Genomic DNA, 9599 nt, shown 5'->3' on the forward strand with positions numbered 1-9599 from the left:
TCCTGTGTCCTTCAAAGAGGGATGATACCAGGGATGATAGTACAGGATATCGCATAATTAAACATTTGCTTTATCCCACATTACGCACAAAGTACTGTCAGAATCATAACACCAGTAGCACCAATTTGATTACTGAAAGCAGTTTAGAACATGTTTTACAGCTACTTTTGTTATTAGATTGTATCTCTACCCCTTTCAGGATCTACAATAAAACTTAAGTGATTAAAGCTCCTAGAAATAGTTTCTGTCTGTACAATTATGTCATCAATAGATACAAAGCAGATTCATTTACTTGTTGTCTTCAATTTATAGGATTTGCTTATTTAAATCAGATTTAATTTTACTTTTTTTAAAAAAAGATATATTTATCTCTTGAAAACAGAGTTACAAAGAGGCAGAGAGAGAGAAAAAGAGAGAGAGAGAGAGGTCTTTTACCCAGTGATTCACTCTCCAGATGGCCACAACAGCCGCAGTTGGGCTGATCCAAAGCCAGAAGCCAAGAGCTTCTTCCAGCTCACTCAGAGGGTACAGGGGCCCAAGGACTCGGGCCATCTTCTACTTCTTTCCCAAGCTATGGCAGAGAGCTAGATCAGAAGTGGAGCAGCAGGGACTCGAATTGGTGACCATACGGGATGCTGGCACTGCAGACAGCAGCTTTACCCACTATGCCAGGCCCCAGATTTTATTTAAAACCATGTTATGGGGCTGGTGTTGTGGCTTAGTGGGTAATGCCGCCGCCTGCAGTGCCTGCATCCCATATGGGTGCCAATTCATGTACTGACTGCTCCACTTCCGACCCAGCTCTCTGCGAAGGCCTGGGAAAGCAGTAGAAGATGGCCCAGGTCCTTGGGTCTTTGCACCCATGTGGGAGACCCAGAGGAGAATCCTGGCTCCTGGCTTCAGATCAGCACAGCTCTGGCCATTGCGATCATCTGGGGAGTGAACCATTGGATGGAAGGTCTCTCTCTCTCTCTCCCTCTGTCTATGCCTCTGCCTCACTGTAACTCTGCCTTTCAAATAAATAAATAAATCTTAAAAATAAAAACAAAGACAAAGAATGCACATATGAAGGACAAGTTACATACCTTTAAAAAACATGTTATGGGTCAGTACAGCTTCAAAGTTCAATCTAGAAATAAAGTATTTTCAAGGAAGTCTAACTTATAGCCCCATTTCTCATCCAGTATCACTTGTCCTTACAGTTAACATTTTTATTATGCTTGCTTACATGTAAATGGAAGAAATATCATCCAAAATTTTGGTTGAGATACTGGTTTTAGTAATAATAATAGTAATCACACTGCATTATAAGAATGTTATTTTGGAAATACAGTGTGCTAAAATCTATCTTTTAAATTCCATATGTAGTATTATTTGTACGATAAACCTCTGAGGAAAAATGTTATTTTCATTTTATAAATATCTGAAATGGCTTAGAAATGGCCATTTATTCTCCAACTCACAGAACCAGTGATTTTCTGCACAGACTTGATCTGGACATTCAGTGCAGTGTACTTCTTGTTGTATCACACTCTGTGTTCTCTCCAGCTACTTGCCCTTACTAATATGCAAAGGAAAATATAATGACTTTTAGATTTAGACAAATCTACATTGAATGACATTTTACAAATTCTTAACACAGAAATTGTTTAACATCTCTAGGATTCAATATTTATCTCTATGAAAGCAGAGGCCTTGCAGGATAAGTGAGCTACTGTGACCCTGTGATCCACATGAGACTGTACATACCCCAGACTGTAGCAATTAGGAGGGATTTCACTATAGGGCCAAGCTGTATGAACATAGACCACACTGCTGCCCAATAGAGAAGAAAATCAACTCAGATGTGATCAAAATTCATTCTGAAGGATAAGGGTTCCAGTACTTTCCTCTTCAAGCAACAGCTGGGCAGAGTTCACAGGCATAGAGCACAGCCCATAGGCATGGATACACAGTTCTCAGGGGCACTGAGCCACTGTGCTTTGACACCACCATTGTAAAGTCATTCCAAGGCAAAAACCAATCACTGTCTTGGATTTTACAGAAAAAAATAGAGGGAATCAGGACTTCCTACTTATTCCTTTTGAGCAAATCTAAAAGCAAAGCTAATCAAAACAAAGCTCTTATGAAGAACTTGATGGTTTCATTGTAGTGTGGCATAGGACTGCCTGGGGAACACCCAAACAATTAGTTCAGCATGAGTCATTCCCAAGTAGCAGAATCAGGACAAACTTCTGTTAGACATGCTGGTGTCCACTTCTTAGTGATAAGAGAATCAGAAATGAATCCTAGAGCTACATTGTACCCAAATTTGCATTTCTTTTTTTTTTATTTATTTAATGAATATAAGTTTCCAAAGTACGAATAATGGATTACAATGGCTTCCCCCCCATACCTTCCCTCCCACCCACAACCCTCCCCTTTCCCGCTCCCTCTCCCCTTCCATTCACATCAAGATTCATTTTCGATTATCTTAATATACAGAAGATCAGCTTAGTATACATTAAGTAAGGATTTCAACAGTTTGCTCCCACACAGAAACATAAAGTGAAAAATAATAGATGATTTTTTTTTAATGATGATGAAATCAGATCAGACCTATGTCATGTTTAATCCCAGTGAGAGTCAAGTTGGGAGTTGATAGTTTCTTTTCTTTTCTTTTTTTTTTTTGTAACAGAAGATCAGTTTAGTATGCATTAAGTAAAGATTTCAACAGTTTGCACCCCCATAGAAACACAAAGTGAAATATATTGTTTGAGTACTCGTTATAGCATTAAATCTCAATGCACAGCACATTAAGGACAGAGATCCTACATGAGGAGTAAGTGCACAGTGACTCCTGTTGTTGACTTTACAAATTGACACTCCTGTCTATGGCATCAGTAATCTCCCTATGCTCCAGTCATGAGTTTCCAAGGCTATGGAAGCCCTCTGAGTTCTCCGATTCTTATCTTGTTTAGACAAGGTCATAGTCAAAGTGGAGGTTCTCTCCTCCCTTCAGAGAAAGGTACCTCCTTCTTTGAAGACCTGTTCTTTCCACTGAGATCTCACTCACAGAGATCTTTTGCCAGAGTGTCTTGGCTTTCCATGCCTGAAATACTCTCATGGGCTTTTCAGCCAGATCCGAATGCCTTTAGGGCTGATTCTGAGGCCAGAGTGCTATTTAGGACATCTGCCATTCTATGAGTCTGCTGAGTATCTCACTTCCCATGTTGGATCACTCTCCCCTTTATTTATTCTATCGGTTAGTGTTAGCAGGTACTAGACTTGCTTATGTGCTCCCTTTGACTCTTAGTCCTTTCATTATGATCAATTGTGAACTGAAATTGATCACTTGGACTAGTGAGATGGCATTGGTACATGCCACCTTGATGGGATTAAATTGGAGTACCCTGGTATGTTTCTAACTCTACCATTTGGGGCAAGTCAGCTTGAGCATGTCCCAAATTATACATCTCTTCCCTCTCTTATTCCTACTCTTATGTTTAACAGGGATCACATTTCAGTTAAATTTCAACACTTAAGAATAACTGTGTATTAATTACAGAATTAAACCAGTCATATTAAGTAGAACAGACAGAAAAACTACTAAGAGGGATAATGTATTAAGTTGTTCATTAACAGTCAGGGCTATGCTGATCAAGTCACCGTTTCCCATAGTGTCCATTCCACTTCAACAGGTTTCCTTTTTGGTGTTCAGTCAGTTGTCACCAATCAGGGAGAACATATGGTATTTGTCCCTTTGGGACTGGCTTATTTCACTCAGCATGATGTGTTCCAGATTCCTCCATTTTGTTGCAAATGACTGGATTTCGTTGTTTCTTACTGCGGTATAGTATTCTAAAGAGTACATATCCCATAATTTCTTTATCCAGTCTACCGTTGATGGGCATTTAGGTTGGTTCCACGTCTTAGCTATTGTGAATTGAGCTGCAATAAACATTAGGCTGCAGACCGCTTTTTTGTTTGCCAATTTAAATTCCTTTGGGTAAATTCCAAGGAGTGGGATGGCTGGGTCGAACGGTAGGGTTATCTTCAGGTTTCTGAGGAATCTCCAGACTGACTTCCATAGTGGCTTGACCAGTTTGCATTCCCACCAACAGTGGGTTAGTGTCCCTTTTTCCCCACATCCTCGCCAGCATCTATTGTTGGTAGATTTCTGAATGTGAGCCATTCTGACCGGGGTGAGGTGGAACCTCAATGTGGTTTTGATTTGCATTTCCCTGATTGCTAATGACCTTGAACATTTTTTCATGTGCCTGTTGGCCATTTGGATTTCCTCTTTTGAAAAATGTCTATTGAGGTCCTTGGCCCATCTCCTAATTGGGTTGTTGGTTTTGTTTTTGTGGAGTTTCTTGATTTCTTTGTAGATTCTGGTTATTAACCCTTTATCTGTTGCATAGTTTGCAAATATTTTTTCCCATTCTGTCGGTTGTCTCTTCACTCTCCTGACTGTTTCTTTTGCAGTACAGAAACTTCTCAATTTGATGCAATCCCAATAGTTAATTTTGGCTTTGACTGCCTGTGCCTCCCGGGTCTTTTCCAGAAACTCTTTGCCTGTGCCAATATCTTGAAGGGTTTCTCCAATGTTCTCTAGTAACTTGATGGTGTCAGGTCGTAGATTTAGGTCTTTAATCCATGTTGAGTGGATTTTTGTGTAAGGTGTAAGGTAGGGGTCATGCTTCATGCTTCTGCACGTGGAAATCCAGTTTTCCCAGCACCATTTATTGAATAGACTGTCCTTGCTCCAGGAATTAGTTTTAGATCCTTGATCGAATATAAGTTGGCTGTAGATGTTTGGGTTGATTTCTGGTATTTCAATTCTGTTCCATTGGTCTATCCATCTGTTTCTGTACCAGTACCATGCTGTTTTGATTACAACTGCCCTGTAGTATGTCCTGAAATCTGGTATTGTGATGCCTCCGGCTTTGTTTTTGTTGTACAAGATTGCTTTAGCTATTCGAGGTCTCTTGTGCCTCCATATAAATTTCAGCACCAATTTTTCCAGATCTGAGAAGAAGGTCTTCGGTATCTTGATTGGTATTGCATTGAATTTATAAATTGCTTTTGGGAGAATGGACATTTTGATGATATTGATTCTTCCAATCCATGAGCATGGAAGATTTTTCCATTTCTTGGTATCCTCTTCTATTTCTTTCTTTAAGGTTTTGTAATTTTCATCGTAGAGATCTTTAACGTCCTTGGTTAAGTTTATTCCAAGGTATTTGATTGTTTTTGTAGCTATTGTGAATGGGATTGATCTTAGAAGTTCTTCCTCAGCCATGGCATTGTCTGTGTATACAAAGGCTGTTGATTTTTGTGCATTGATTTTATACCCTGCTACTTTGCCAAACTCTTCTATGAGTTCCAATAGTCTCTTAGTAGAGTTCTTTGGGTCCCCTAAATACAGAATCTTGTCATCTGCAAAGAGGGATAGTTTGAGTTCTTCCTTCCCAATTTGTATCCCTTTAATTTCTTTTTCTTGCCTAATAGCTCTGGCTAGAACCTCCAGAACTATATTGAATAGCAGTGGTGAGAGTGGACATCCCTGTCTGGTCCCAGATCTCAGTGGAAATGCTTCCAACTTTTCCCCATTCAATAGGATGTTGGCTGTGGGTTTTTCATAGATTGCTTTGATTGTATTGAGGAATGTTCCTTCCAAACCCAGTTTGCTTAGAGTTTTCATCATGAACGGGTGTTGTATTTTATCAAATGCTTTCTCGGCATCTATTGAGAGAATCATATGGTTTTTCTTCTGCAGTCTGTTAATGTGGTGTATCACATTGATTGTCTTGCGCACATTAAACCATCCCTGCATACCAGGGATAAATCCCACTTGGTCTGGGTGGATGATCTTTCTGATGTGTTGTTGCATTCTATTGGCGAGAATTTTATTGAGGATTTTTGCATCTATGTTCATCAGGGATATTGGTCTGTAATTCTCTTTCAGTGCTGCATCTTTTCCCGGCTTAGGAATTAAGGTGATGCTGGCTTCATAGAAAGAATTTGGGAGGATTCCCTCTTCTTCGATTGTTCTGAATAGTTTGAGAAGAATTGGAGTTAGTTCTTCTTTAAATGTCTGGTAGAATTCAGCAGTGAATCCATCTGGTCCTGGGCTTTTCTTTGTTGGGAGGGCCTTTATTACTGTTTCAATTTCTGTCTCAGTTATGGGTCTGTTTAGGTTTTCGATGTCTTCCTGGTTCAATTTAGGTAGGTTGCATGTGTCCAGGAATCTATCCATTTCTGATAGGTTTCCCTGTTTGCTGGCATACAAGTCCTTGTAGTAATTTCTGATGATTCTTTTTATTTCTGTGGTGTCTGTTGTTACATTTCCTTTTTCATCTCTGATTTTATTGATTTGGGTCTTTTCTCTTCTTTTTTTAGTTAGTTGGGCCAATGGGGTGTCAATTTTGTTTATTTTTTCAAAAAACCAGCTCCTCGTTTGGCTGATTTTTTGGAATGTTTTTCTTGATTCAATCCTGTTGATTTCTTCTCTGATTTTAATTATTTCTCTTCTCCTACTAGATTTGGGTCTGGTTTGCTGTAGGTTTTCTAGATCCTTGAGGTGAATTGAAAGCTCATCTATTTGGTGCCTTTCCAATTTCTTGATGTAGGCACCTATTGATATAAACTTTCCTCCTAACACTGCTTTTGCTGCGTCCCATAAGTTTTGGTATGTTGTGCTGTTATCCTCATTTACTTCCAGAAAGTTTTTGATTTCTCTTTTGATTTCTTCTATGACCCATTGTTCATTCAGGAGCATGTTGTTCAATCTCCATGTGTTTGCATATGCTCTAGGGATTCCTGAGTTGTTCATTTCCAACTTCATTCCTTTATGGTCTGAGAAGCTGCATGGTATGATTCTAATTCTTTTGAATTTGCTGAGACTTGCTTTATGGCCTAGTATGTGGTCAATCCTAGAGAAGGTTCCATGTACTGCTGAGAAGAATGTAAAATCTTTAGCTGTAGGATTGAAAGTTCTGTATATATCTGTTAGATCCATTTGGGCTATAGTGTCATTTAAATCTACTGTATCCTTGTTGATCTTCTGTCCGGCTGATCTGTCTATTTCTGAGAGTGGAGTATTGAAGTCCCCCAGTACTATTGTATTGGGGTCTAAGTCTCCCTTTAAGTCCGTTAACAAATCTTTTAGATAAACCGGTGCCCTGTAGTTAGGTGCATATACATTGATAATTGTTATATCTTCCTGTTGAATTGATCCCTTAATCATTATGTAGTGTCCCTCTTTGTCTCTCTTAACGGTTTTTGTAGTAAAGTTTATGGTGTCTGATATTAAGATGGCTACGCCTGCTCTTTTTTCATTTCTGTTGGCATGGTATATCTTTTTCCAGCCTTTCACTTTCAGTCTGTATGGATCTTTGTTGGAAAGATGTGTTTCTTGTAAGCAGCAAATAGATGGGTTTTGTTCCTTAACCCAATCAGCCAAACGGTGTCTTTTAACTGGACAGTTCAGGCCATTCACGTTCAATGTGACTAATGATAAGTGGTAACTTTGCCCTGCCATTTGCCAAAGATAAGTTCTAATATATGCTTTGAATTCCCTGTGATCTTTTGCTGTGAGGTTTCCTTCCTTTACCTTCTTTCATATTGATGACCGTGTTTCTTTGTTTCTGTGTGTAACACATCTTTAAGCATCTTTTGCAGGGCTGGACGAGTGGCAACAAATTCTTTCAATTTCTGTTTGTTATGAAAAGTCTTTATTTCACCTTCATTCACAAATGATAGCTTTGCAGGATATAATATTCTGGGCTGGCAGTTGTTCTCTCTTAGTACCTGGGCTATATCTCGCCATTCCCTCCTAGCTTTTAGAGTTTCTGATGAGAAGTCAGCTGTGAGTCTGATTGGAGATCCTCTGAGAGTAATCTGACGTTTCTCTCTTGCACATTTTAGGATCTTTTCTTTATGTTTCACTGTGGAGAGTTTGATTACAACGTGTCGTGGTGAGGATCTCTTTTGGTCATGTTTATTAGGGGTTCTGTGAGCTTCCTGTACTAGGATTTCTCTGTCCTTCTCCAAACCTGGGAAATTTTCTGCTAATATCTCACTAAAAAGGCCTTCTAATCCTTTCTCCCTCTCCATGCCTTCAGGAACTCCTAGAACCCGAATGTTGGGTTTTTTAATAGTATCCTGAAGATTCCCGACAATATGTTTTAGATTTCTTATTTCCTCGTCTTTTCTTTGGTCTGACTGTATCCTTTCCTGTTCTCTGTCTTCTAAGTCTGATATTCTCTCTTCTGCTTCTCCCATTCTGTTTGTAAGGCTCTCTATTGTGTTTTTCATTTGATCTATTGAATTCTTCACTTCAGTCATTATCCCAGTTTCCTGTTGTACTAGTTGTTTCGTTTCATTTTGATTCCTCCTTAATATTTCATTTTCACGAGAGAGATTTTCTATCTTGTGCATTAAGGATTTCTGTAGTTCAAGAATTTGTTTTTGAGAACTTCTTAATGTTCTTATCAATTTTTTGAGATCTGCTTCTTGCATTTCTTCTATGTCATCATCCTCATAATCTTGAATTGGGGTGTCTTTTTCATTTGAGGGCTTCATGGTGACTTCCTTGTTTTTATTACCTTGGTTTTTGCGTTTGTTATTTGTCATATTGGAGATATTTGGTTTCTTCACTGTGGTGCTTTTTCTTGTTATACTATGACTCTAGATTAAGTGGACTATCTGTTTTTGATGGAGCCTTAGGGCTTGAGATGGGTGTGGCCTGAGAGCTCTGTTTGGTGTGCCAAAGGTGACACTCCCAGGTTGGGCGTGGTAAACCTTTCTCTCTCTCTCTCTCTTTTTTTTTTTTTTTGATTCAAAAGGGAAGTTATTCTGCACAGCTGAACGAAGTTGGAGGTAGTTAGCAGGCAAATGATATACCCACAGGAGCCAGAGATCGGATGCTCTTTCCCAAGGACCACACAGGGAATCTGTTCGGCCCTCGGAGTGGGCTCAAATTCTCCTTCAGTCTCCCACTGGGTTGCCAAAGTTACGGAATTGTAGCGTCTCTGGAGAGTGCTCACGTGAATTCCGTGAGTTCTCTCCCCCACCGTCTCTTTTTTCACAGTCTCAGTTCAGTAGCACCACAAATTTACTAGGTCCTAATCTCCTGTTAATTCGCCCCGCCCAGAGTCAGGTTTTTCTGCTAGGCTCAGGGCCGGTGCAGACCTGAGGTCGCTCTGCTTATGACGTATGTCCAAGATGGCGCCTGCTCTTTGTCTTGCTCGCCCTTGAGAGGTGAGCGGAGAGAGAGAAACCCGTGTCCGTACCAGTCACCTTTTTTTTTTTCCCTTCTCTCTCTCTTCCAGTTAGCTTGGTGAAGTCCCCCCCCCCCCGGGGGTCATTCCCTCTAGTCTCCTCTCTCCGCTTGCCTGCCGGTGTCTCGGGTTATTGAGGTTCGGCTCACCTCGCGTTCCAGCGCTGGTGTGTTGAGTCTGCCGCTGGTGTCCCGAACTGTGGGCTCCCACGCTCTCCACGCAGGTCTGCTCGCCTTCCAGCGCCGATGTGTGGACTCGGAGCCCTGGACGTCCCAAGTCTCCCCGCTGTTGCACTCCCCTTTGAGCACTTGCGCGCAGACCCTGCAGCTTGCG

This window comes from Oryctolagus cuniculus, chromosome 4, assembly GCF_964237555.1.
Source record: "Oryctolagus cuniculus chromosome 4, mOryCun1.1, whole genome shotgun sequence".
NCBI classification, from domain to species: Eukaryota; Metazoa; Chordata; class Mammalia; order Lagomorpha; family Leporidae; genus Oryctolagus; species Oryctolagus cuniculus.